A 26,173-nucleotide genomic window follows, 5' to 3' on the forward strand; every position below is an offset into this window, starting at 1 on the left:
AAGTTTTGAGAATGTTCTATGATTAGATAGAAAAAAAAATCTATTTTCCATTTGGAGGTGAAAAGATACACATCTCTTTTATCTGTGTGTGGTTATATTACACATATGTCATTTAAGATCCTTTTTAATAGTCTGGATGCTTCTGCCAAATGTACCACTTTCTCCCAACCTCCACTTGAAGTAATTGCAAGGTCTCCTATCCATTTCACAAATCTCTGGCACAGAGAAAAGGGGCCTGTTTCTATAGTTCCACAAATGTACAATCACATGGTGATTGGCGAGAACTAGATAATGAAGAACGAGACCTAAAAACTAGTGTAATAGTACTGGTCCTACCACACAACGGGCTTGGTGACCCTGGACAAGTCACTTTTCAGGTTTTCTATTTCCTCATCTATTTCCACGCCTCAATGGTGTGGTCTTACTTGCTCTGCCGAAATTACAAGGTTTGTCAGGAGAGGCAGCGAGATAAGGAATGTGAACAACACAAAGTGATAATGAAATAAAAAATACTAGGCGTGGTTGCTCATATTTAGATACAGTTCCAGAGAAGGAAAAGATAACCATGTAAAAACTGGCCAGCACATGTTCCAAAGTGCTCCTCCGTTCCTAGTGGCTCCCTTCCCTGGCCCCAACCACCTTCAGCTTCCTTTGGGGACGCACCCCCTCCTGCGAGGAGAAAATCCCTCTCAATAACGTAAAACTCCCTCTTCGTGGCACCCGCAGCTTGGAACCTGCTGGAAGAGTGTGGTGAAAACGAGCAGAAACCTGCCCGCAGCTCAAATTCGCGCTTCAGCACCATCAGCCCTGGCCGAGCATGTGCAGTGCCTCCTCCTTCAGCAGTGGGGGCTGACTGGCAGTTGCCCAAATGCTCATTAATCACAAGAGGCTCTGGGCCCCGGACGTCCCCGGGCCTTGGGCAGAGAGTCTCGGTGGCGGAGATATCGGGGCCGGGATCCTCAAGGGCCTCTGCGCTCGCAGCCAGCAGCCGCCACGTTAAATCTAAGCATCCTGCGCTCGGTAGAGAAGGGATCGATGGTGTTCTGGATGCGGGCTTCCAGGGAAGATGCTCTTCGCGGTCCCGCGCCTCCTCGGGAAGATCGTTGAGAGTGGAGCGCGGGCGCTGGGCACGCCGGCCCCGGAACCGCGGGAGCCCGCGCCGCGCGGGTCTGCACCGCCGAGCCGCCTCCCAGCCCGCTCTCCCCAGTTTGCTTTCCTGCCGCAGTCCGGGCCCGGATTAATTCTCTTCACTTGTGAGTGAGCACACACAAGTTCCCCGGGCACGATCCTTCCTTCTGTTTCCCCGGGGGGGCCCAGTTTTTCAACGATTAACCTCCCAGCCAAGGGGCGGAGGGAACGGGGCAGGATGGAGGGAGTGGGGCGGGGAGAGGCGTTTTTGCGCGTTCGAAGGCACCAAAATCAGCTGCCGACGTTAAATGGGTTTACTTTCTTCGATTTTTGACAAACAAATGTAGGGAGATGCCTGCTCGGCCGACTGCCGCCCCGGCCCGGAGCCCTGGGCTCACTTCGCAGCCTGCTGCCGAGTTTCACACCGCAGTCCTGCTCAGCATCCGCCGAGCTTCGCCCCCTTGCCCAAGTCTGCAGATGGATGGATGCGGGGCGCAGGCTTCCCGTGGTCGGGTTAACGCTGGCTCCGGCTAAAGCCCCAAAGCTCCCACCTCGCGCCTCCCGTTTATCTGCCCGCCCCCACCACCACTACCGAAGGACGTGCCCCTCTGGTAGTGTCGGGGCTCCCAGCCCAAGCAAGGGGGGAGGACACCTCCCTATCCCCTCCTCCCCAACCCCGCCGCGGCTCGGGGTTTTACTGCAGCAGCCGGAGGTGACAGCGACGCCTTCGCCTCCTCCGTTGCTCTCAGAGCCCCTGCTTCCCCTGCATCCGGAAAGCGCCCCCTCCTGAGAGGCTGGTCCCCGGAGAAGTGCTAACGAGCTGCAGAAAACCAAATTTAAAAAATGTAGAAGTCGCTGGGCTGCATTCCTCCGAGGACGAGCCTGATCGCCCAGGACAGAGAGTGGCAGCGTGTGGGAAGTTGGGACCGTAGAGCAAAGGGGGAGGGGAGTGGTGCAGCCGGCATTCTCCTCTGGAAGCAATCGCTGGGAGCAGTGCGGTTGGACACAAGTTTGCGCGGGAGTGTTTTCCTTTTGTCAATAATTAATCACCGGAATCGGTCTGGCAGAATTGGAGTTTTAGCAATAGTGCAGAGGGCGGGGCCGAACACCTAACTCCAGGAGGCTCTGAGGCGCCCGGCGCAGTGGGAAGCTCGCAGCAGCTGGGGAGGAGCCAAAGCCTGGGCGCTCACCTAAGCCGCAGGGAGATAACACCCAACCGGGAGGTAAGCATCTTCCAAAATATATGCTTGAACGCTAAAGTAGCTTTAGTAGGTTAGAATTCCTGTCTCTATAGGGGAAAAATTAATCCTAGCTTTAATGCAATTTATCAGTTTATTATTTAACTGCATTAAAATTTTAAGAATTGAATGGGTTTTTCCATTTGCCTTAGTAACACCGTTGCCTTTCTAACATAGTTAGAAACTAAGAGGTTTCACTCAACAGAAGCCAAACTTTATTACCGAAACTTTCCCAGCCCAAAGAAGAGATTACTTTGTGAATTACTTTCGTATTTATCTTTGTGTAGTTCAGTAACTATTCAGGGAAATATCTTTGGGAGATGCTTGGTTTCATTCTTAAATATTCTAGTGTTATGTTCTTATATAATACTTTTTGCCCCTAAAGCTACTTTAGGTGATAGTACACACAAGTCAACTGCCCAAAAAGTGAAGAATTTCCAACAAGGAGTACATTTTAACATTTTCTCATGATTATTAAGCAGTATGTATTTTCTCAAAGATGCTTATGTGATCATTCATGAGTAACCAGACTTCTAAACCCCAGGAGAAAGGAATAGTTAGCTTTGCCATGGAATGGAAAGGAATGGAAAGAGGAGGGTTTTAGATATGAGCCGAGGTTCTATGTTTGTTTCAACTAAAGTGATATTCGACTGGTTGGCAATTAACATAGATGAGTTCAGCTCCTGATTCAATAAAGAATTTGAGGAACTGTTAAATGTAAATCTTAGCCCTAAAACTACAAACGGGTTCATCACGGAAATTGGGAAAGTTGTTTTTATAAAAGACGTAGTGATGTGGTCATTCTTTTGAATTAATTAAGAAATACATGGACATTTTTGCCTGTGAACTTTTTAGATTAACGCATAAAACTAATGAGGTTTTAATAACTTGATTTTCACATTTTAATTATTCCTGTGCTTTCAAAAACAGGGATCATTTTGATAACTGTCAATGGCTTTGATGGCTTTGTACATAGATTACTAGAGCAATAATCTCATATGAAATGCGCTGTCACCCTTATTATTCAAATATTTCTATTCGGCCATTTAATAACAATAAGTTAAGAATAGTTTGTCAAATCAAATGCATGAGCATTCTAGAATTTGACTGGATATAAAGTTAAAAGTCAACCAGGCCTCAACTTCAATCAGTTCTCTTAATCCAATGTTAATAAATTTACAAAATTTACTTTTGTAAAAACTGTCCTTCATAATTCTCTATCTACTATGTCAACATAAACTCTTTTACCACCAAGTATAACAGATGCAACATTTGCATTAAAAATTATTCAAAAGGAACTCAACTTCCAGAAAGGTTGTGTAAGGAGCTCCATGAACCCACTCTGTAGCAAAACAACCACTGGTGAAAATTACAGATGAGCTATTTCGTCTCTGGAAATTGTTCTGAAGAAAGACAACAAATGAGGAAAACTTTACTCAAGACAAACTACTGCAATTCAGTAAAAACAGCAGGAATGTGAGGCATTTCAGCCACAACCCACTTCCCTGCCCCCTTCCAGCTAGGGGGTGGTGCTCCATTCCCGGGGCCTGCAGCCAAGAACACAGGGCTCCCTCTCAACTTAGATCCCAGTCTAGGGCTATGGTATACCCTGGGAAAAGCAGGCTACTGGCAACTTACCACCCGTTTTGTGTTGTAGAAACTTTCATCTAGGCAGGAGCGGGCAAGAGGTCTCAGGCTCTTCCTCCAACTACCCCCATTCTTAAGGCATATGAAGAAAAATTTAACATCTAAAAGACAAATAAGCCATTCAAAAATGGGCAAGGGAATCGAAGAGCCATTTCTCCAAAGAAGATGTACACACGGCCAATCAACACATGAAAAAGTACTTACTATCAGTAGTCATTAAGGAAATGAAGATCAAAAGCATAAGGTACCATTTCACACCAACCAAAATGACCATAATAAAAAAGGCAGATAATAACACTGTTGGAAAGGAGGTAGAGAAATCGGGATCATCACACATTGGTGGTAGGAATATAAGATGGTGAGTTGCTGTGGCAGGGGCGCCTGGGTGGCTCAGTTAAGCATCTGACTCAATTTCAGCTCAGGTCATGATCTCAGGGTCCTGGGATGGAGCCCTGAATCGGTCTCCAAGCTCAGCAGGGAGTCTGCTTGAGATTCTCTCCCTCTACCTCTCCCCCTCCTCCTGCTCACATGTACTCTTGCTTCCTCTCTCTCTCTCTCTCTCTCTCAAATAAATAAATTAAAAAAAAAAAAGTTGAATACAGGTGTCTTGGGGTGATGAAAATGGTCTAAAGTTGACTGGTGATGTTTATATCACTGTGAGTATACTAAAGACTACTGAAGTGTGTACTTGAATTGTCTGAATTATATCTCAATAAAGCTGGTTTTTAAAAATAAATTGGCCAAAATAAAAAAAAAAATGGGTGGATTTAGAACTTGGGAGTTCATGAATCCCCATATACCACTAGACAAATGGTTTACATGAGGCTTTTTTAAAAAAATTTTTTTAAAGATTTTATTTATTCATTTGTCAGAGAGAGAGCACAAGCAGGGGGAGTGGCAGGCAGAGGGAAAAGCAGACTCCCCACTGAGCAAGGAGCCTGACACAGGACTTGATCCCAGGATCCCGGGACCATGACCTGAGCCAAAGGCAGATGCCTAACTGACTGAGCCACCCAGGTGTCCCCACATGAGGCTTTTTCCCCAAGGGCCACATTGAAATATATGAAATAATCAAGAGTGGCACAGGTGTTACACAGCTTTGTGATTTGCACATGTTTACACACCCACCCAAGCTTTCCTCTGTTTAGAAATCAGTCAAATGTAGGGGCGCCTGGGTGGCTCAGTCAGTTAAGCATCCCACTCCTGATTTCGGCTCAGGTCATGATCTCAGGGTCATGAAATCAAGGTTCGAGTTGGGCTTGTGCTGGGCATGGAGCCTGCTTAAGATCCTCTCTTCCTCTGCCCCCATTCCCCCCCGCCCCCCGCCCTGGCATGAACTCTCTCTCTCTCTCTCTCTCTCTCTCTCTCTCTGTCTCAAATAAATAAATAAATAAATAAGGAAAGTAGTCAAGTGTCATTAATGTAGTCTTACAGAGAATTGGCTTGTAAATGCCCTTTTTGGACTCACCAACTTGCCATATTAATTTAAGCCCAGTGAGGCCAGTTGTTCCTCCTACCTCTAGATAACTCTAGTCCTTTATCAGTTCTTCAGACCAGTTGTTGAAAGAGGTCACACTGCATGAGAGAAGGAGGTTACGTAAATCTCAACCAAAAGTGAACTTTGCCACTCAGATTAGCCCAGTTTCACTCCCACTAGATTGGCCCCCGGAGTAGGAGTCTTGGGGAGGGGGAAGGAAAAGCTGGGGCCACCACAGTGGTTTTCAGACTACACCGACATGGCGCTGCTAGAAAGCATCTCCTGTGATTATATGATCTCCAATACAAGAGGAGCTCTCAAATAATGCATATACTCCTCTAGTCACCTTAATGGTTTGAGTTCCCATAAACTGCCTGATCCTGTACCAAGAACCATGGAATTGGATGATAGTGCTTTGTCCAGAAATAAGAATATAAAATTAGTGAGTCTCTGAGTTCCATGGGGCTGGTAAGTAGCAGCTAAACTTGCTGCTAGCAACAGTTATGAGTACAATGAGCCTAACCATACCCTTAGCTTTAGGGATTCAAGTAAGTCTGCCTGCATCAGGAAAACACAAGAGTTTCTATTGTCATCAGCACAGGCTTATCCTTCCATGTATATGTTTAGAAGAGCATACCATGCTGATGAAAATGGGTTCCATTTGGCTTTTGACCATCAAAGCTTTTGTAAAGGTCCTATTGTCATATTTTATCCAATTAGAAGATTTATACAAAATAATTTTAAAGGTCCAACCAGTTGTCTGTAGATTAAATACACTTAAAAAAAAGCTTGATCACATTTATTATTTATTAATATTGCTTTGATCGGGATTAATAATTTATTTATCCAATAGATATTTATTGTGCACCTATCTTGGGCCAGAACAACTCTAGGCCCTGAATGAGTAATAAAATAAGCTCCTTCGAGGAGCTTCAATTCTAGAGGGGACATCAGCCGTTTAAAGAATGATTAAAAAATTTATTATTATTATTATTATTATTATTAAGTGAATTACAGTGTATGATAGGAGATAAGGGCTCTGGAGAAAAAATTAAGCAGGGAAGGGAATGAGGTACAGTTTTAAACTGTGGCATCATGCTAGGAAGTAAAATTATGTAATTAGATACTCGTGTACAGACCTGGCCCTGTGTCTCTGAGATAGACCGTGAGGATGACTAGCTCCAAGGGAACTTCCCCCTCAGGAGTCTCAGTGTCCCCTTCCCATCAGCATTATTTTGCTCCCTTGGATTTGCTGCTGTCTCATTAAGGAAAATACGAGTCTTAACGCAGCCCCAAGGAAGACAGAGCTTAACACCTGCTCCAAAGAACCATAACCTAAATAAAACACTACCTTATGATAACAAAAATTCTTGTTGAGGGAAATCATTAGCCTGGGGTTTTGGTTTTCTTTTGCCTTTCTCTCTTGCTTTGCCCTGGATTCTTGTAGTCTGCCGGAGGACCGTGTGGTAAATAATTAAGAACTGCTTTCCCAAAGTTTACATCTTTTTTGAAGAGTGAGAGGGTTGGGGAGAGGATGAGGGGAAGATAACTTTCCAGGTCATCTTGGAAAGGTGAAGGGAGAACGGAGCTTTCAGAACTAGCGAACAGAGCATGGAATCCCACAGATCACCCGAAAAAGGAGAGGAGAAGCAACCAGAGTCTCCACTTTCCTGGACTGTCCCAGAATCTCTACTCAAGGCCCCTGTTTTAAAGATTTTTATTTATTTATTTGACAGAGAGACACAGCGAGAGAGGGAACACAAATGGGGAGTGGGAGAGGGAGAAGCAGGCTTTCCGCAGAGCAGGGAGCCTGATGCGGGGCTCGATCCCAGGACCCTGGGATCACGACCTGAGCGGAAGGCAGACGCTTAACGACTGAGCCACCCAGGCACCCCAAGGCCCCTGTTTTAAAAGACACCAGAGGACACATTGCTGTAGGAAAAGACAATGGATGTGGCAGTTCTCCTGGAATAGAGCTTTTAGAAAATGGCTTAAAAGGGAGCAGGGACTTGATGTTTTTAAGTACAAAAAAAAAAAAAAAAGAGCATTTATTTCAGGCTTAGAGGAGAAGCATTTAAGCATGTTCAGAGTCCAGTTAGAAATAAGTCAAAAGATTCCCTGTTATAATGGGTTTATTATGGAGTATTAGAATTCTAATTCATTTATTCTACAGATGTTAATTGAGCAGTCACTCTGTGCCAGGTGCTGGGGGAACAACATAGAGGAAGACCTTGTTTCAAAGACCTCTCTTTGTAGAGGTTACATTATATGCCTTTTGCTACAAAATAGTTGAAGCACACAGTGATGAGGATAAGAACTTTTCCACCTGCCTGTCCTGACACCCCCTTCCAGACTGGGTTAGAGCCTCCTTCCCTGCCCCCTTCCCTGTCATAGTGCTATCACACTGTGTGGGGATGCTAGTGTAACTGTCCTTTCTCCTCTCTAGAAAGTGGCTAGAGGAGAGTGCCCATGTCAGTCTTAGTCATAGTTTACATCTCTAGTACATTTTTTAAATTAAAGATTTCTTTATTAATTTGAGAGAGAGAGAGGAGCACGGGGTGAGGTCAGAGGGAAAGGGAGAGAGAGAATCACAAGCAGACTCCCAGGCGCCCCTCTCTAGCACATGTTTGATGAATATTTGAGTGGATGGATGGGTGGGTAGATTAATGATTTGCCAGGTTAAGATCAACGCTCTTTGCATAGATAGGCAGTCTGGCAGAGTGGTTAAGAGTTGTGTACTCTAAATTAGTTGTGAGACTGTGGGTCAGCTTTTAAATTCCCAATGTCAGGGGCGCCTGGGTGGCTCAGTCAGTTGAGTGTCCAGTGATTTTGCCTCAGGTCATGATCTCAGGGTCCTGGGATCAAGTCCTGCCTTGGGCTCCGCATTCAGTGGGGAGTCTGCTTCTCTCCCTCTCTCTCTGTTCCCCCCACCCCCTGGCTTGCATTCTCTCTCTCTCCCTCTCTCAAATAATCTTTAAAAAATAAATAAAATAAAATAAATTCCCCAATGTCTCACTTTCCTCATTTGTGAAATGGTTATAAAAATAGTGCTTCCGCTTGGGACGCCTGGGTGACTCAATCGTTAAGCGTCTGCCTTCGGCTCAGGTCCTGATCCCAGGGTCCTGGGATCAAGTCCCGCATCGGGTTCCCTGCTCGGCAAGAAGCCTGCTTCTCCCTCTCCACTCCCCCTGCTTGTGTTCCCTCTCTCTCTGTGTCTCTCTCTGTCAAATAAATAAATAAAATCTTAAAAAAAAAAAAGAAAGAAAAGAAATAGTGCCTCCCCTATAGTGTTATTAAGTGAACTATATAAAGTAAACATATAAAGTGGTTAGCAAAGTTCTGGGACAAAAGTTGTTCAATAAATACTACCTGCTCTTATTACCAATATAGAATGGCAATTTCCTGGGGGACAGTTTGCTATTCAAATATTGCATCTCTGCCCTTTCAGCTGCATTGTAAGATCAAAGGATGTCAATTAGGAATTCCAAGCTAAAGGTGTCATTTTGAGTTCAAGCTCTCCGAAAAGATTAAAAAGAGAATTTGGGAATTAATATAAGCAGGATATTGAACAAGAAAATTAAATGGACTAGAAAAAGAGAGGAGGAAACAAGCTCAAGATGGCATGTCCAAAGCACCTTTTCTGGAGCAATAATAACCTCTAGTGCTCTCACCCTCCCCTGTAGATAGCCCAAGTACCAGCTCATCCCCGTTCTGGAACACACTCGTGCCTCATAAAATGTCACGCCCCTTAGGCATCAATAAATGTTCACTGATGCAGAAGAAAGAAAAGTGGGAAAAAAATTATTTGAAGTGGAGTCTTATCTAAACCTAAAAGTGTTATAGTATCCTTTTCATTTCTTTTGAAAATTGAATAATCCTCTTTTTGTGTGAGACCTTTGGTCAGAATTATCATAGCGCCTCCTCCCAGACAAGTCCTTATTACCTTCTGAATGAGACCAAACGCCAACCTGTGACCAACATATGGAACCCCAGCATCCTCTCTGCTTCCCTCTGCTTCTGGCAAACAGAATTCACATGGTCTCTCTCCCAACCACGGGGGAGTCTCCTGGCTTTCGTCTTCCCCTCAGAATAGTAAACTTCTCCTTTACTAACTCATCAACTGGGAAGTCATTTTTAAGTAAAATTAGCTTAGGATCACTCTATTGATGGAAAGAAACTGGGCCTAGGAAGAAGACATAACTGACCCCAATTCTTCAGTTATCAGCTCTTTTTATTCCTCAAGGCTGTAGATACTTCCTCTACTCCACAAGGGAGATCTTGGTCCTTAAATTTTTAATAAGATGTTTTATTGCCTAAAATTTTCAACAAAGAAAAAAAATCAATCAGGTTGACCTAGTTCTGGTTTTGATGGGCAGGAAAATCAGGTTATAATTTAGGACAAAGAAGTTGTTCCACAGGTTTCCTCCATTTAGGAGAAAACTTTTTTTTTGATGCAAACACAAAAGAGGTGATATGGTACCCCTGTGACCTTTGGAGTGAATTCTTTCTCCTAGGCTCACGGAAGTCACCATTTTACCCACTTACATCATATGTCTCTAAAAGGTTCAGTAGAGTCACCTGAAAGGAATCTCTTAGGAGAAGAAATAAAATGCACGTAGAAAATAAGAGGAACAAATAATAATTGTGATAAAATTTACTCTCTGAGCCCTTTACTAGGACCAGGCACCATTAAGTATTCTTTACCAATGTTGTGCTGTATCATCTTTACAGCAACACAGAAATAATCATCTCTGTGTTACTGACAACATAACTGATGTTCCCAGGGGTTAAACAGCATCCTGACTATCACACAGTAGTAAACTCCAGCTTGCCAATTTCAAAATCCACACTTTTATTACAGCCCCCCAAAATTTAATGAAGCAAATCATTCTCCAGTGGGATATTGAATTCTGTTGTAGAAATAGGATCTCAGATTTGATGAAATCTTAGTAATTTCTTCTTAAAACCTTCCTGCTGATTGATAGCAACCCTCGGGAGGTGTGGTCCAGTCTCTGCTTGAACGGTTTCCCTAATGGAAATCTCACTACTTCAACTAGGCAATCGCTTTCCCTTTAGATAGCTCTTATTATTTAAAGTTTTCCCTGAGATTCACCTCTGAAAACAATAAATTCCAAACCTTCGCCTCCATGACTGCCTGTAACATCATTTAAAACCTTTCAGATCTTTTAAGACCTCCACGACACGTTTCTCTCCTCAAATCTTCCCTCAACATTGCCCTTGAAAACCTTCCAGACTTGGGAGACCAACCATAAGAGACTCTTCATCTCAGGAAACAAACTGAGGGTTGCTGGAGGGGAGGGCGGTGGGAGGATGGGGTGGCTGGGTGATGGATACTATGGGAGGGTATGTGCTATGGTGAGCGCTGTGGATTGTATAAGACTGATGAATCACAGACCTGTACCCCTGAAACAAATAATACATTATATGTTAATTTAAAAAAAAAAAACCTTCCAGACTTTTCTCTATTTAGCTTCCTTTGGATGTGCTCAGCCTGCTGGAGTAACTGCTTTTAACAGCTGGAAGAAGGATGCTAATCAAAGCCAAGTGCTGTAGCCCCCTTTGTCACCTGTGGCACAGTACTCCTATAAATACAGAAGAACACTGGCACTGTGGTCTGAATGTATCCTCCCAAAATCCATGTTGAATCTGAACCCCCAAAGGGATTAGAAGGAGGTGGGGGCCTTCAGGAGGTGTTTAGGTGATGAGGATTGAGCCCCCTATGAATGGGATTAGTGTTCTTATAAAGAGGCTCCAGAGAGATCTCTTGCCCCTTCCGCCATGCGAGGATACAGTAGAAGGTACCGGCTATGAACCAGGAAGAGGGCCTTCACCAGAATGATAGTGATGCTGTCACCTTGATCTTGGACTTCTTAGTCTCCAGAACTGCAAGAAATAAATTACTATTGCTTATAAGTTACGCAGTTTGTGGTGTTCTAACAGCCCAAATGGACTGAGACAATTAGATTGCTTATTTGCCCAACATTTTGCAACACTAACGACTCGTAATGAACTTGAAGTCAAATTAAATTCTTTATTCTTTCTTACTTGAACTGATCATCGGCCACATTTTCCCCCATCTGACCCTTAGACAGTTAACTTTTTGAATTGAAGAACAAGATTTTATATTTCCCCCTAAGTTTTACCATACTTGGAACCCTGTAACCTGCTAAGTCTTATAACTCCACCCCATAACTTGGGCTTATCTGTAAATTTGATCATGCATAATTTCTATGATTTAATTCGGATGGACAAAAATGCTACCGTGGTCAGGAGAAAATGCAGACCTGTGGGCCTCACCAGTGGGTCTTTAACCCACTCCCCGACTTGATGATGCTTTACCAATTACGAAGCACTTGCACAAACATTTCATTTGGTTCTTACAAATACCTTGTTAATCAGATACTATTATCATTATATGTGAAGACAAAAATTCAGAAAGACTATCTGACTTGCCTAATGTGACACAGCTAATGTCAAAATAGGAAAAAGCCTTAGGGCTTCTGATTGTTTCCAGTGCCTTTCCAAAAACAGATTTTTAAACAGATTAAAAAAAGATTAACTTTTTCCTTTTTCTCCCTACCATGGATATCAAAAGAGACTAATCAAAATCAAAAAACATTTTCAAAAAAAAAACAAACATATTTTCTACAAACAAAATCTCACATAAAACCCACCATATAAAGCAGATTAAAAGCTGGCTGTTCTGCTAGAAATGAGGTGCAAGACTCTTAGCCTTGTCTCTGTCCCATTTGGGGGTCCCCTGAACCCTGCTATAGATGGTAACATGGCACCTCATAGTCCCCCAGGGACATTCGGAAGTGACTAGCCAATGGCATGTTTTCAAACTGTAACCTTCTCTGAAAACAATTTTTAAATATGACTAGCTTGTTATACCTTGTTTTTGTAATATATTCTAGAATTTTGTGGGAGATATCCATTTAAGAGGTTGCATAATCTTTTACATGGAACAGAATTGTTTTGAAGTTTGAAGGCAACTTTGGGTTAATTCAAATCTTTATTTCACAGATGAAGAAACAGCAACCCAGAGAAGAGGAGTAACCCACACAGGATCATTCCACAGAGGCACAAATACAAGAACCCAGCTCTGGACCCTCCTCGGCAGGTAAATTCTTCTGATTATATCATGGAGTCTCACTTTTAGAAATCTGACCCTTTTGATGACAAGATGACATCTTCAACAACACGGGGCTTCTGGTTCTCACTTGAGCAACCAACAAACATTATATCCTTGATATTATAATGACATTTAAGATGATACAAAGGAATAAAATGGGGCAATTAGCTTTAGCAATGAGGCCTTGAAACAGCTTAGCTAACAGACATCACAGGCTTCTTTGAAAGCGTGTGCAGAAAAAGGTTTATGCAAAATTTGCTAACATCTCAAGGGGTTTCTAGATGCGCCCCACCACCAAGTGCTTGGCCTCCAGGTTAAGAACCTCTGGCCAAGCCTAGTACAAGTGCCAGGGTCAGGACTGCATAATGCCAGCTCCTTTCTTATTTATGGGTCTGCTGGTTAAAGGCGTCTTCTGTTTCAGCATCCTTCATCTTTTATTTAAATGGAGCGGCATCTTATCCTGGAAGACCTTTGATACAAGAGCGTACTAAATGTTTTAATAAGTATTTAATTAACTGGATGGGACAAATTGAGAAATATGATAAAATGAAAACATTTTTCTTTCAAAGATGTTAGCAGTGAAAGTGAGGACGATCCGTGCTTATAATAGGACCTTCATTTTTGTTCTGTTTCTTTATTTTTAAGAAAGTAAGAAAAGGAAGTAAAATGAAAAAAAAAAAAACCCAAAACCTAGATTACCACTAATTGTTGTCATGACCGCTTTGATGAAATCTATGGAAAATGGGGAAAAGAGTAGGGGTGGGGACAAAAAGAAGTAGATTTATCTTCTAAATTGTTTCTTAATCCTTCCCTTTGCCACAATGTTTTAAGAGATTTATGGTTCTGAAATGGTTGGCAAAAATGTCTTCATTTTAAAATAGTTTGGGAAGCTCCTAAATTACTTTATTGATAACGAGGACTGATTTTCCTAATTCAAAGCCACTCATGGGACCCTTAGCATTTGTACAGCACTCTCACAGGAGGGCCAGTGCGGCGATAGAAACAACGCTCGGAGCGAGAGAATCCTAGGACCAAATCCCACTGTTGTTTCCGCTTTGGCTTTTGGCAATAAGCAAAGTGCAAAAAGCTAATGCGCTTCAGTTTTCTTGTCCTTCTTTTTTTTAAAGATTTTATTTATTTATCTGACACACAGAGAGAGATAGAGCAGGAACACAAGCGGGGGGTGGGGGTGGGGGTGGGAGAGGGAGAAGCGGTCTTCCCGCGAAGCTGGGAGCCCGATGCGGGGCTCGAACCCAGGACCCTGGGATCATGACCTGAGCCGAAGGCAGACGCTTAATGACTGAGCCACGCAGGCGCCCCACTGAGCCACCCGAGGCGGGGGGGGGGGGGGGGGGGGGGGGGGGGGGCTAGTTTTCTGGTCTTTAAAATGAAGTGATATATTTTTTATCTCCTTGATGACAGCCACACCAGAACTGAATAAACATACTAAAGAAGAGTATCTCTAAAAGTGGCCTCTAATTGAATAACAAAGTTCAGATGCCTTGTCTTAAAGATGAGCTCATGTTCCTTTAATCTATACCTGGTATTCATAGCTAAGGCAATGATTAGTAATATTAATAGAGTGTGCAGGGTAAGTAATGTAGTATATAAAACACTATGTAGTAATCATAATAGTTAAGATTCATTTAGCTCTTCCTATGTATTATTGTAAATACCTTACACTTTTTAATCTTCCCAGAAATCTTATGAATGAAGTTCTGTTATGATTCCTAATTCCCACTTGAGGAAACTGAGTCAGAGCGGTTGAGTCACTTGGCCAGGGTTAAACCCAGATGTGATCCAGGGCCAGAGCTCATCACTACTCATCACACCCAGTCTCTCAGTGAGATTCTCACCCAGCTCCGCATTCGGTCACTGTGAAACTTTTGCCCCCAGTTTTTTCATCCTTAAAATAGAAGGCACTTAAGTTAAGCATCTAGCCAGTGCCTGCCAGTGGTACTTAATAAACGTTTTTTCTGTTCTCTGAAAAGAATTTCACATTATAAAATTCTAATGTTTTTTCTGTATTTTTTATTTTTTTTAAGATTTTATTTATTTGACAGAGAGAAACAAAGCAAGAGAGGGAACACAAGCAGGGGGCGTGGGAGAGGGAGAAGCAGGCTTCCCGCTGAGCAGGGAGCCTGATGCGGGGCTCGATCCCAGGACCCCGGGATCATGACCCGAGCCGGAGGCAGATGCTTAACGACTGAGCCACCCAGGTGCCCCTAATGTTTTTTGGGGTTTTTTTTTTAAAGATTTTATTCATCTATTTGTAAGAGAGAGAGAGAGCACAAGCAGGGAGAGTGGCAGGCAGAGGGAGAAGCAGACCCCCCGCTGAGCAAGGAGCCCGATGCGGGACTCGATCCCAAGACCCTGAGATCACGATCTGAGCCGAACATAGAGGCTCGACCGACTGAGCCACCCAGGCATCCCAAAATTCTAGTGTTTTTAAAGAGATCTGAATTTGTTTCCTAGGGCTGGTGTAACAAAGTATTACAACATGGGTGGCTTAAAACAAATGTATTCTCTGATAGCTCTGGAGGTTAGAAGTCTGAAATCAATGTGTTAGCTGGACCACATTCCCTCCAAAGGCTTTACGGAGAATTTTTCCTCTGCACCTCCTGTGCTGGGATTCATAACTTAATTATAGCTACAAAGACCCTTTTCCCAAATAAGGCCACATTCACAAGTTCCAAGATGTGGACATATCTCTTTGGGATCCACCATTCAACGTACTATGAAATCTTAATTTAAATATGCTTATGTCCTGGGAGATTCCCTCTGGTATTCTTGACCAACAAGCCCACATTTATTCCAAGAGGGAAAAGAACATTTTATCTCACCCAATTTACGCCTATAGTTAAATTGGTTATAAAATCTGCCGGCTGAAAATATTTTTCTTAATATGCCCAGTTGCCATTAGCCTTCTCACATTTACTTGAAAATCAATAAAATTCTTGGGAAACAAGCAGTTGTTACCCATTTAAAAGAACAGGCCTGCAGCTTAGCACTTGTCCACTTTTCACTAGAATCATGCAAGGTAGCCAGGCACTTGGGAGCAGGTGAAAGAGAATGAAGCCAGTAATAATATGGCTACACAGTTCTTACCGGGAGAATGAGAAATCCACTTGGCTAAATGGTCAATAAGACTTTTTTCTTTTAGTATATCATTTAGGTAACTCAATTTTAAGTACGAAATCATAAGATTTAGAGTAATTTAATTGCCTAAAAGCAACAACCTGTTTTGACGTAACTCTATGAACACCTGTCTTTCCTTTCCCCCCTCCTCGTACCCCTAAATTCCCTACGCCAGAAACTAGCTGACCTAGAATGCCAACCAACCCCGGAGGGAAATACCCTCGGATCTGGGCGTTGACAGAGAAAACATCTCAACAATGCCATGTCTATCTCTATGACCCTTGGAGTCAGCCTAGATTTCTACTTATTTGCCTAAAAGCAATAATAACTGAGACACAGAAGCAGCTCAGTTGAGGGCAGTGAAAAACAACAGACTGTATTACTACTGTCACAAAAATCATGCCTATGAGAGTTCAGTGTTGTTGGTCACCAAAATAAGAAAAACACTGAACTCATCACCAGAAGCATTCCAAACAGTGTAATAAGAAGTAAAAAACAAACCAGAAGAATGAGAAAGAGGAGGAAGGACAGAAAATAAAAAAAAAAAACAAAAAAGTTTTATGAGCAAATATTCAATGTTATCAAAAAAATAAATTTTCAAAGAAAACTACTGTTAGGACATACTATTGGACGTGTCTTGATTGACCAGCTGCCTGCCTATCAAACAGATTTCCATTGACAGAACTCTGGGAGCAAGTGCTCACCAGGTATGATTGTGACAGATCAGTGTTGCAGTAACTCACCTTCTTCGGCCTCAGATTGTTTCTTAGAAATAAGTTTTCTGTTTCTGAAGACACATCAAATATAATGACGATAGATAGGATGAGATAAAGGTTTAATTTTTCATGGTCAGGCCTCTAGCTCCTAAGAAAACAGAGTCCTTAGAAACAAACAATAAGAACGTAGTTCCTTTACTGAATTGTGGGTTTGGGCGCCGGGGTGGCTCAGTCATTAAGCGTCTGCCTTCGGCTCAGGTCATGATTCCCGAGTCCTGGGATCCAGCCCCACATTGGGCTCCCTGCTCCGCGGGAAGCCTGCTTCTCCCTCTCCCACTCCCCCTGCTTGTGTTCCCTCTCTCGCTGTGTCTCTCTCTGTCAAATAAATAAATAAAATCTTTAAAAAAAAATTGTGGGTTTGATGGCCAAGAGCTGGGGAAGAAAACACAAAGCAGAACTGTTATGATGTGCATGGAATACAGTTGCCTAGAAAGGGCTCTGTAATGACAGTAGAAAAGTTTCGGCCAAACAATTTAACCACTTTTCCACTCTGACTTCTTTTAAAGTGCTTTGGGTACTGGGGTCTTATAAGCCCCATTTTTCACATCACTGTCAAAAACAAATAGGCATATCATAGAATTTACAATTCCCACAAGTACTGTATGTATTCTGTATACTGACTTTCACTGATGCCAAGAATACACGTAAACATGTCATCCCTCCTCTCAGAAGGTTATTTGTAGTTTGGCAGTTTCTGATTTTCCTCTTGTATCCTAAAAGTCAAGAGAAAGGGAACCCCACTGGGACCTCCGAATTATTATTTGAAGACATTTGGGGTTATTTATTTACTCAGCTTTGGATGGTACATCTATGTAATTTTGCTCAGCTAGTCATGCCCCACTACAAATTGAGAATCTCAAGACTTTTAATGACAAAAAATATATATTGTTCAGACTGTTTTATTTAAGATTTCATTTATTTAAGAGAGAGAGAGAGAGCAAGCACGAGTAAGGGGAGGGGAAAAGGAGAGGGAGAAGCAGACTCTGCGCTGAGCAGGGAGCCCAACATGGAGCTCGATTCCAGGACCCTGAGATTATGACCTGAGCTGAAGGCAGATGCTTAACGACTGAGCCACCCAGGCACCCCAGTTTCTTCTTCTTTAATAAAATAGTAATAAAGACTCTTAATCTCAGGAAACAAACTGAGGGTGATAGAGTGGTGGGGGGTGGGAGGGATGGGGTGGCTGGGTGATGGACATTGGGGAGGGTGTGTGCTATGGTGAGCGCTGTGAATTGTGTAAGACTGGTGAATTGCAGACCTGTACCCCCGAAACAAATAATACATTATATGTTAATAAAAAAATTTTTAAAAATAGTAATAAAGAGGTTCATCCTAAGAAATGACATTCTAGCTAAAAGCTTGGCTCAGAAATTCTACTCTCCCCTCCAGTTTGGGCAGAAATAAACAGAGGTACTTGGCTTTTTTCTATATGAGTAAATGAAAGGACACCAGGAACAACACAAAATATATCATCCCACTTGTTACAAATTTCTCTTCCTATTCATAACATCTACTCAACACGAATGTACTTACTGCTCTTTTTTAGTTTCAAAATATTTATCTTCTTTTTGATAGCTACCCAACATAGAGACTGATCTAATGTGAACTTAATATTTCTTAAACTATTATGAAATTTTGTGTTAAAGTCAAATTCCAAATTTTCTTTCCTGGGCAGAAGTCTTTAATTCATAAATCCCTCTGGAATCTGTCAGAATATGCCAAACAATAAGGATTATTTTGAAATTACAGTTATCCAACATATGCCATTTTGCCCAGCGGTCTCAATAGATAGTTGGGCTGGAAATACATGTTTTCTCTTGTTCTGCTTTTGTTAGTGTCAATGACAATTGGAGGCAATCAGGTCAGTTCAGATAAGCCACAAACACACTCTGCTCTTGCATATAATTCAAACCAACACTGTACCAACAACTTGGCTAAATTGTTGGTGAGACTTTTTCTTTTTAGTACATTATTTCAGTAACTCACTTCTAAGTACAGGATTAGACAACTTAGAGTAACTTAGTTGCCCAAAGCAGTAACATGCTTTGACTTACAATTGTTTGTTTCTTCCTCTCCGAGGAGCCTAGAATTATTCAAATCCATCACTTCTTGTCTGACTACTAATATTAACCCGGGTATCAGCATGAGGCATTGGTTGCCAAAGGATGGCTGGAGAGTATTCTAAGATGGAAAGGAAATTCACAGGAAAATGTGAAGCAAGGATGGAACTTTCTGTGAGGCACAAAAAAACACTGGAGTCATCCACAGAAAACTTAGAGCAAGATATCTGGAAAGTGGGAGACCAATAAACTGCTATTATGCCTGATTCTGACATAGACACAATATGAAGTTTTGCCATTAATCGTAGGAACTTTGTATCTTTGTGAATCAAACCGTGTTCACATAAAGCAGCAACTTGCAATTAGGTCTCCAAGACAAGAACTATTACATAAGGTTGCACAGGGCACAGCTCACAAAGTGAGTGGTATGTGGTTGCCCTGCCCAAGACACATTTGAAAATGTGCTTAGAGATTGCATTGCCTTTCAAGTAGTGGTTTGTGGTGATCACTATATACATATGTTGTTTTAGTTTTTCAAAAACATTACTAGACAATTCAACCAGCGAACACAAATAAAGGTTGAGGTTTTTTCTTCCTATAAAATATACACAGCACTCCGTTATAGGTAACCGTTATTTCACAAAGACCCTTTGACTCTATTAACTTAGGAAAAATCTTGCAAATAGTTTAAAGTTGTACCAGTCCACAAGAAACATCAACAAACACTACTAGGACCATGACTATGACTTCTAAAGAGCTCACGACCTACCCCTACATTCCCTACCGCATCACTGAGACACTTGGAGGCAGTTATGATGATCTTCATTTTACATAGAGAGGCTGGGACCCAGAAGATTTTGGAACTTGTTCAGGAATAGGAAGCAAAATGAATGAATGGATGAATGAATAGAAAAGAGTAAGCTACAACACAATTAAGGTCTCCAGATGTTCCCATCCTGGGATTTTTCTCTATTAAAACAATTTTTTCTACCTACCAATCTTAAATTATTACTCACCTAGAGTAAGCACTTGTAAAAGCCATTTTAATGGGCTTTAAAACGACTTCACAAGTGTTTTTTTTTTTTATTCCCCACAGAGTCCATGAACTTTAAATAGTATGAGAAAAAAAAAAGCATTTGTTACATTGAAAAAAATTTAGTACCAGCTTCTTTCCTTCCTACAAAAGGACAGATTGTACTGAATTTGCAAAAAACAATCTGCCTAAAACTCATTGCCTGAAAGCAGACAATGAGAATTCATAAGTACCTTTTATGTAGCCCACATGTGCTATGGAAATATTAAATAAGTACAAGTGTGTTCCCTGCCCTCAACCTACTTACAATTCAGTCAGCCAGCCAGCCAGCCAGCCAACCAGCTCACCAGCCAGCATGCAAGTATCCCACATTCCAGGCACTGGGGTTAAAGAGATGACTGGGGCATATTCCCAGTTCTCAAAGACCTCCTAGTCTAGTGGAGAAACTTTATATGGCTAATTATATTATGGTATAAGTGCTGAAACGTTCCAATTAAAACACATAAACGAAAGCAATATATTTTGCTCAGGAAGGGTAGTTTCCTGAAAATGTTTCATAGGAGAGAGAATATAGGAGCTAGGTCTTGAAAGTGAACAGGATTTTATCTAGAAGAGAAAGGGCACAAGAACATTTCTAGAAAAAAAAAAGATGAACAAAAGCATGGAAGCTTAAGAGTGAATGGAATTTAGCGGGAGAGTTCAGAGATGCTGCTGGAGAGGTAGAAAAATGAGATCATGAGGGGCCTTAAAGGAATATTTCATATCATAGGAAATGGAGAGCCATTGAAGGGTTTCAAGCAAAGAAATTAATCTGTGATTTTAGAAAGTTAATTCCAGCATCGGGATGGAAGATTGTAAGGTGAAAGGAGATAAGTTTGTAGGCTATTTCATTAGTCCAACCAAGATATGGAGAGAATCCACAGCACTGCCCAATAAAATTTGCCGCCATGACAGAAATGTTCTATATCTATGCTGTCCAATATGGTAGCCATGAGCTACATGTGGCTACTGAGCACTAAGTATTTAAATTGCCCCATGTGACTAGTGGCTGCCATATTGGACAGTGCAGAGGCATCTTAGAGAAGCTGGCACTTGAGTTAAGCCTTAAAGCAGGGTGTTTCCAACTGTAGGTTATAATTGGTGTAGTTCACAACTGGGATATTTTTTAATGACCAAAGAGAATAACATAGAATGCAGTAGAATTAAATCAACTAGAACAGAATAGAAAAGAAAGTAGCATGCACTGTAGAGTAATACTGTGAGAGATGTTTGTTTCAGTTATAGAGCTGTGTGTGTGTGTGTGTGTGTGTGTGTGTGTGTGTACTCTGGATCACAATGCAAAATGTACTTTCCCTCTCTATTCTGTTTAAAAATGTTTGAAAGCCATTCCTTTATGAAAGGGTATTATTTAACCATGTTCAGAGTTATTAGCAAGACGTTCCCAGAAGAGCAGAGTTTAGTTCATTGGAGTTTAGAATAGGGATAACTCTGGACTTTCAAGACTTTCCTAATTATTTTGCTTTCAAAAAATTAATAGACTTTATTGTTAGGAAGAGCTTTAGACTTACAGAAAAATTGAGAAGATAGTACAGAGAGTTTCCACATACCGTGCACTCAGTTTCTCCTATTAAGACCTTACGTTAGTATTGCAATTAATGAGCCAAGGTTGACATGCTATTAAGTAAAGCCAATACTTTATTCATATTTCCTTTGCTTTTACCTAATATCCTTTTTTTCTATTCCAAGATTCCATCCAGGATAACACATTACATCTAGTTGTCATGTTTCCATAGGCTCCTTTGAGCTGTGACAGGTTTTCACATTTTGCTTGCTTCTGATGACCTTGAGAGTTTTAAAGAGTACTGATCAGGTATTTTGCAGGATGCTACACTGTTGGAATTTTGTCTGATGTTTTTTCTCATATTGCACTGAGGTTGTGGGTTCTTTGGGGGAAGACCGCAGAGGTAAAGTGCCATTTTCATGCCATGATATCATGGATACATACCATCAACATCATTTATCACTATTGATCTTGGCCTTGATCCACTGGCTGAGGTAGTGCTAATCAGTCTTCTCCACTCTAAATTTACTTTTTTATCCCCTTTGTCAAACAGTACTCTTTGGGAGGAAATCACTCTGCTCCTTTTAAAAATGAATTACTTAGGGACCCCTGGGTGACTCAGTCAGTTAAGTGTCTGCCTTCGGCTCAGGTCATGATCCCAGGGTCCTGGAATCTAGTCCCACATCCGGCTCCTTGCCCAGCAGGGAGCCTGCTTCTCCCTCTGCCTGCTCCTTCCCCTGTTTGTGCTCCTCGCTCTGGCAAATAAATAAATAACATCTTTAAGAAAAATAAAAATGAATTACTTAATCAAAGGGAGGCTTGAACCTGAGTAAAAAATACTGAGTTCTTTCCAAAGAAAGCTACTTCTGAGTGCAGACACGGTCTCTTTTTAGATACAGCATCTCTCTCTGCAGCAGGCAGGACACTTTTTTCACATCTCAGATTTTCAGGTTCCAAATATGAAGCTCACACACACACACACACACACACACACACAAACACACACACACACACAAATTGAGTGATTGACGCGAAGTTCCAAAATAAGTCGGAAAGGAATTAACTCGAAATCAACTGCACATCTTTCTGACTTTTCTCCTCAGCCCCAGATGCTGACATTTTAGAAGTAAATTTAACCCAAAATTTAACCCAAAACCCAAAATGGGTTTTTCCCCCCCAAGAGGGAAGATTCATTTTTAGGCTAATGTTTAGAAAGGGAGATCCCACACTGAGAAAATCCGGTAATTTGGAGTAGCTTTTTTAGGTGGAGGAGGGCTGCAAGAGCGAGCCTCTGCAATGTCCACAAGGTCAATTCCAGCCTGCCAAAGCACCTGCTGCTTCCCCCTCGTTGCAGTTGCCTAACCTCCTGCCACTCCTGTTCTCATGTAGAGAAAACAACAACACAGAACTTCCTGAGCAAGCCCAGCCTCTCTTTTTCATTCCTTCCCTGCACGTTCCCTTCACAATGCTCTCGTTTCATGACTCATACACATGGGTTCATGGGAACACGTGGTGTTTTCTTGTTGCTCTATGTATTCTTTCTTGTCCATACAGACCGGAACAAAGTCCTGCCCCTGAGTAATGTGGGTCATAAGTCCCAGGTCCTCTCCGTTCATTCTGGGAGAAGAGGTGCAACTTTATCTCCTTCCTCACTGTACACAAATCGAGTGAGGGGGAAAAAAATCATCACCTGTTGATAAAAGGGCAGTGACATTCAGAAATAAAAAATAGTCACTTACTCTCCAATCAATTATAAGATAACTTCTTAGGGGACTTCCAAGCCCTTACTATTTTCCAGGGCCCCAGTGTCCTAGATTCCCTTCAGGATTCAGTCTCTTCCTGTGTCTCCCAGGACTCTAATAATCCTTCTCTCTCCTCCTCCCCTCTGCTTGGTAAAATTCTGCTTTACCAAGTTGGGTCAAGCCATGGCTAAAGCCAATTATCAGAGTTTCTCTAGTAATAACAACAAAACAATTTATTATTTTGCATATTGTAGCATGGGTAAAGCCATGCTAAGATGTGCATCACTAACAAGAACCTAAATTTTTGCTAGTTCCCAGTAACATTTGCAATAAATAGGCATCCAGATCCTCATTTGGTCAGAGGAGCATCTGAAGGGTGGGAATTCAGGAAAGAGTCTTGAGTAAGGGAAGAGTAGAGTCTGGGGAAACAGAGGGTAGGGGCTGAGGTCTTCCAGATATCCCACACACCTGAATCCATTGTCCTTGCTCAACTTTGAGTCTTCTAAGACCACAGACAACCTTCACCGGAATTTTCACTTCATTCATCCAGTGTCAACTGCCAAGATACCAGGTGTTCTCCACCTGGTCCGGTCACTTCAATTTGGTTTGACAAACCAATTTCAATGTCAACCAATTTAATATCAATTTGATGTCAACCCCATAGATTTGGTCCTTTTCTTTAAAATGAGTAATTTAGTCTAGGGGATCTCTACAGTCCATCCAGTCATTAACATTCTGAGTTTCACTTTAGCTACCTGTTATATGTGGTAAATATTGTCTCTAATGTAGATTGGTGGAATATACTCAGTTGAATTATAATCCTCAAGGGCAATGATGACTGTCACCATGGAATCTCCAGTTTCTAGTGCAATTACCAGCATGTCAATAATTATTTTCAGTAAATAAATGGGAGGGTGGGAGGGAAGAAGGGAAGGCTTTCTCCAGTTAGTTTCTATCTTCCTATCTCTGTCCTTCCTCCATATGCAAATCTTTGATGTTTTGCTTGCATTTCTGCTAATCCTTCCGGCAACCCTAAACAGTAGGGATTATTGTCTCCATTTTACAGGTGAGGAAATTGAGACCCAGAACAATTAAGTAACTGGGCCAAGGTCACACAGCCAGTATGTGGAGGAGTCAGGACTTGAACCAACATCTATCTTTATTCCCAAACTCATACTCTGCATTATGCAAATGCAAAAAAAAGCACTTCTCAAACTATAAAAGATCCTTTGAAAATATAAATTGTTTTGTTGTTATTATTACTAGAGAAACTCTAATAAATCAAATCCATTAGGCACCTTAGAATGTGGTCCTACACTGGTCCTCATGATTTAAAACAATGGCCCAGAGAAAGCCTTTCCTTAGGCTTCACAGGCCATTTCTCCAGGTAACGCTGCTGCCCTTTGCTTCACCCTCTACTTCTTACCTGGAGCTTCAATTGCTTTGTGTTCCGCAGGGGCTCCCAGCCCTCCCAGTTCACCCAAGGGTGTACCCATCACTCAGCTTCAGCTGTCAGTCATACCCATCTAGGCCCCCAAAGACATATCACTATCTGCTTAAGCAATGCTGCCCCTAAAAAAAGGACAGCTTCCTTAAAGATCTAGGAAGTTTTTAAAAATCATCAAGTTTGGAGGGAAGTTTTTTTTTAAAGGCAACAAACTACTGCCTCCTTCATTTCCATGTATGGAAATCACCTTTCAAAAGCACACAACTGAAAACCAGGAGATTTGTTGTGTGCTTGAGTTTAAGTCCTTTGTTTAGCTTTGCATTAGGTCTTTAAGGAAGTGGGCAAACGAATTCCACATTTCACTGTGAGAAATTAAGACATTGAAATGTTTGCTCTCATCCAGTTCTAAGTTACCAATGGGTGATTCCTTTCATGGCATTTCTGCCATCTTGTTTCCCCAAACTCAGCCCAGTCTCCTAGTTTCCTTCTTAGCATCTTTCCATGTCCTATCCCCCATGTGGTGTTCATTACTGACCCCTCATCCACTGCGTGTTTGTGACATGGTCCAGTGTGCTGCCTATAAGAGCATCTCCTGTCTACAGTGCCATTTTGGGGACAGATTCCTTCTGAAGCCATCACTGTTCAGAAGAAATCACACAGTAGTACTCAAAATGCATTTGTTAATGAATGAGTGAATTCTTCTACCCACATTACTCATCTTAAGGACTTTTTTTTTTTTTTAATCTTGGATGTATTCCCATAGGAAATTTTAAAATGGGCTCAAAAGGAAGTAGAAATATATTACCTAAGCAAATCTAGAAACTAAATATAGTGTTTTTCTAACAATAGATTGTAACAGATGCTTTACCAATAATAACCAACTCTCTCTTCTCACCTTTTCTTTTTTTTAAATGTTTTATAAAATGCTATCCCCTTTTATTCTGTAAAAATGCACATAGATTCTAGAATGTACTATAATTCTGTTTCCTTTGTTTCCCGGCTGCATTAGTAATTTTTTTTTTTGACTAAAGTGTAGTTGACATACAATCTTATATTACTTTCAGGTGTACAACACAGTGATTCAACGTACTCACCAGTGCTCAGCACGGTAAGTGTAGTCACCATACAAAGTTACTACAGTTATTATTGACGATATTTCTTATGATATACTTTTCCTCCCCATGACTAATTTATATAGTTACCTTTCCAGCTAAGGAACAAATAAACCATCTTTAAAATTGCTTTTCATCAGTAAGGGGAAGAAAGAATCAAAGTGAGGGGAGAAATCAATGCCTTTTGTTGACTTTTAGGCTTCAAGAGACTGAAGTGAGATGTGACGGTACAAGCATTTTCACATGTCCTAGCTGGCTCCTGAGAGAACTGGGAAGTGACACAGGGTCCTGGGAAGTGACAGAGGGGCCAGGAAAACTGGCAAGAAAAACTTTTAAAATCTTGATTCTTTAAATTGTTAGCAGTATATATCAAGGTCTTACCAGGTATCCACCTCTGGTGAATGCACGTTGGTGTGCTTCAGATCTATTGTTTGTCCGTTCGATTGATTGGTTTTTACGGTTGAAAACAACAAACATTGACTGTCTCACGGTTTCTGTGGCTCAGGAATCTGGGCACAACTTAGCTGCATGCCTCTGGCTCACAGTCTCTCACAAGACTGCAGTCGAGGTGGCCATCGGGGCTGCTCGAGCAAGAAACTTAATTTTAGAAGACAAATCTATACCCCACATTGGGACAGAGACTACTAAAAAAGAAAAA

At 41.7% G+C, this 26,173-nt stretch overlaps 1 protein-coding gene and 1 pseudogene across 1 annotated transcript in view; one reads left to right on the plus strand and one right to left on the minus strand.

The window, feature by feature from the left end:
* Positions 1-779: 779 nt before the first annotated feature.
* Positions 780-24,452, minus strand: LOC148165040 (uncharacterized; annotated as a pseudogene).
* SPTSSB (serine palmitoyltransferase small subunit B) overlaps positions 899-26,173 on the plus strand; it is a 29,525-nt gene continuing 4,250 nt past the window's right edge. Inside the window, exons 1-4 of the mRNA XM_028103109.2 lie at positions 899-1,253; positions 1,476-2,351; positions 12,538-12,634; positions 25,468-25,511. The gene's annotated coding sequence lies outside the window, so the exon portion shown is untranslated. The remainder of the gene's footprint in view (positions 1,254-1,475; positions 2,352-12,537; positions 12,635-25,467; positions 25,512-26,173) is intronic.

This window comes from Eumetopias jubatus, unplaced genomic scaffold (assembly GCF_037043125.1).
Source record: "Eumetopias jubatus isolate StellerSeaLion01/CBP00866 unplaced genomic scaffold, mEumJub1_p1.0 scaffold_1, whole genome shotgun sequence".
NCBI lineage: Eukaryota > Metazoa > Chordata > Mammalia > Carnivora > Otariidae > Eumetopias > Eumetopias jubatus.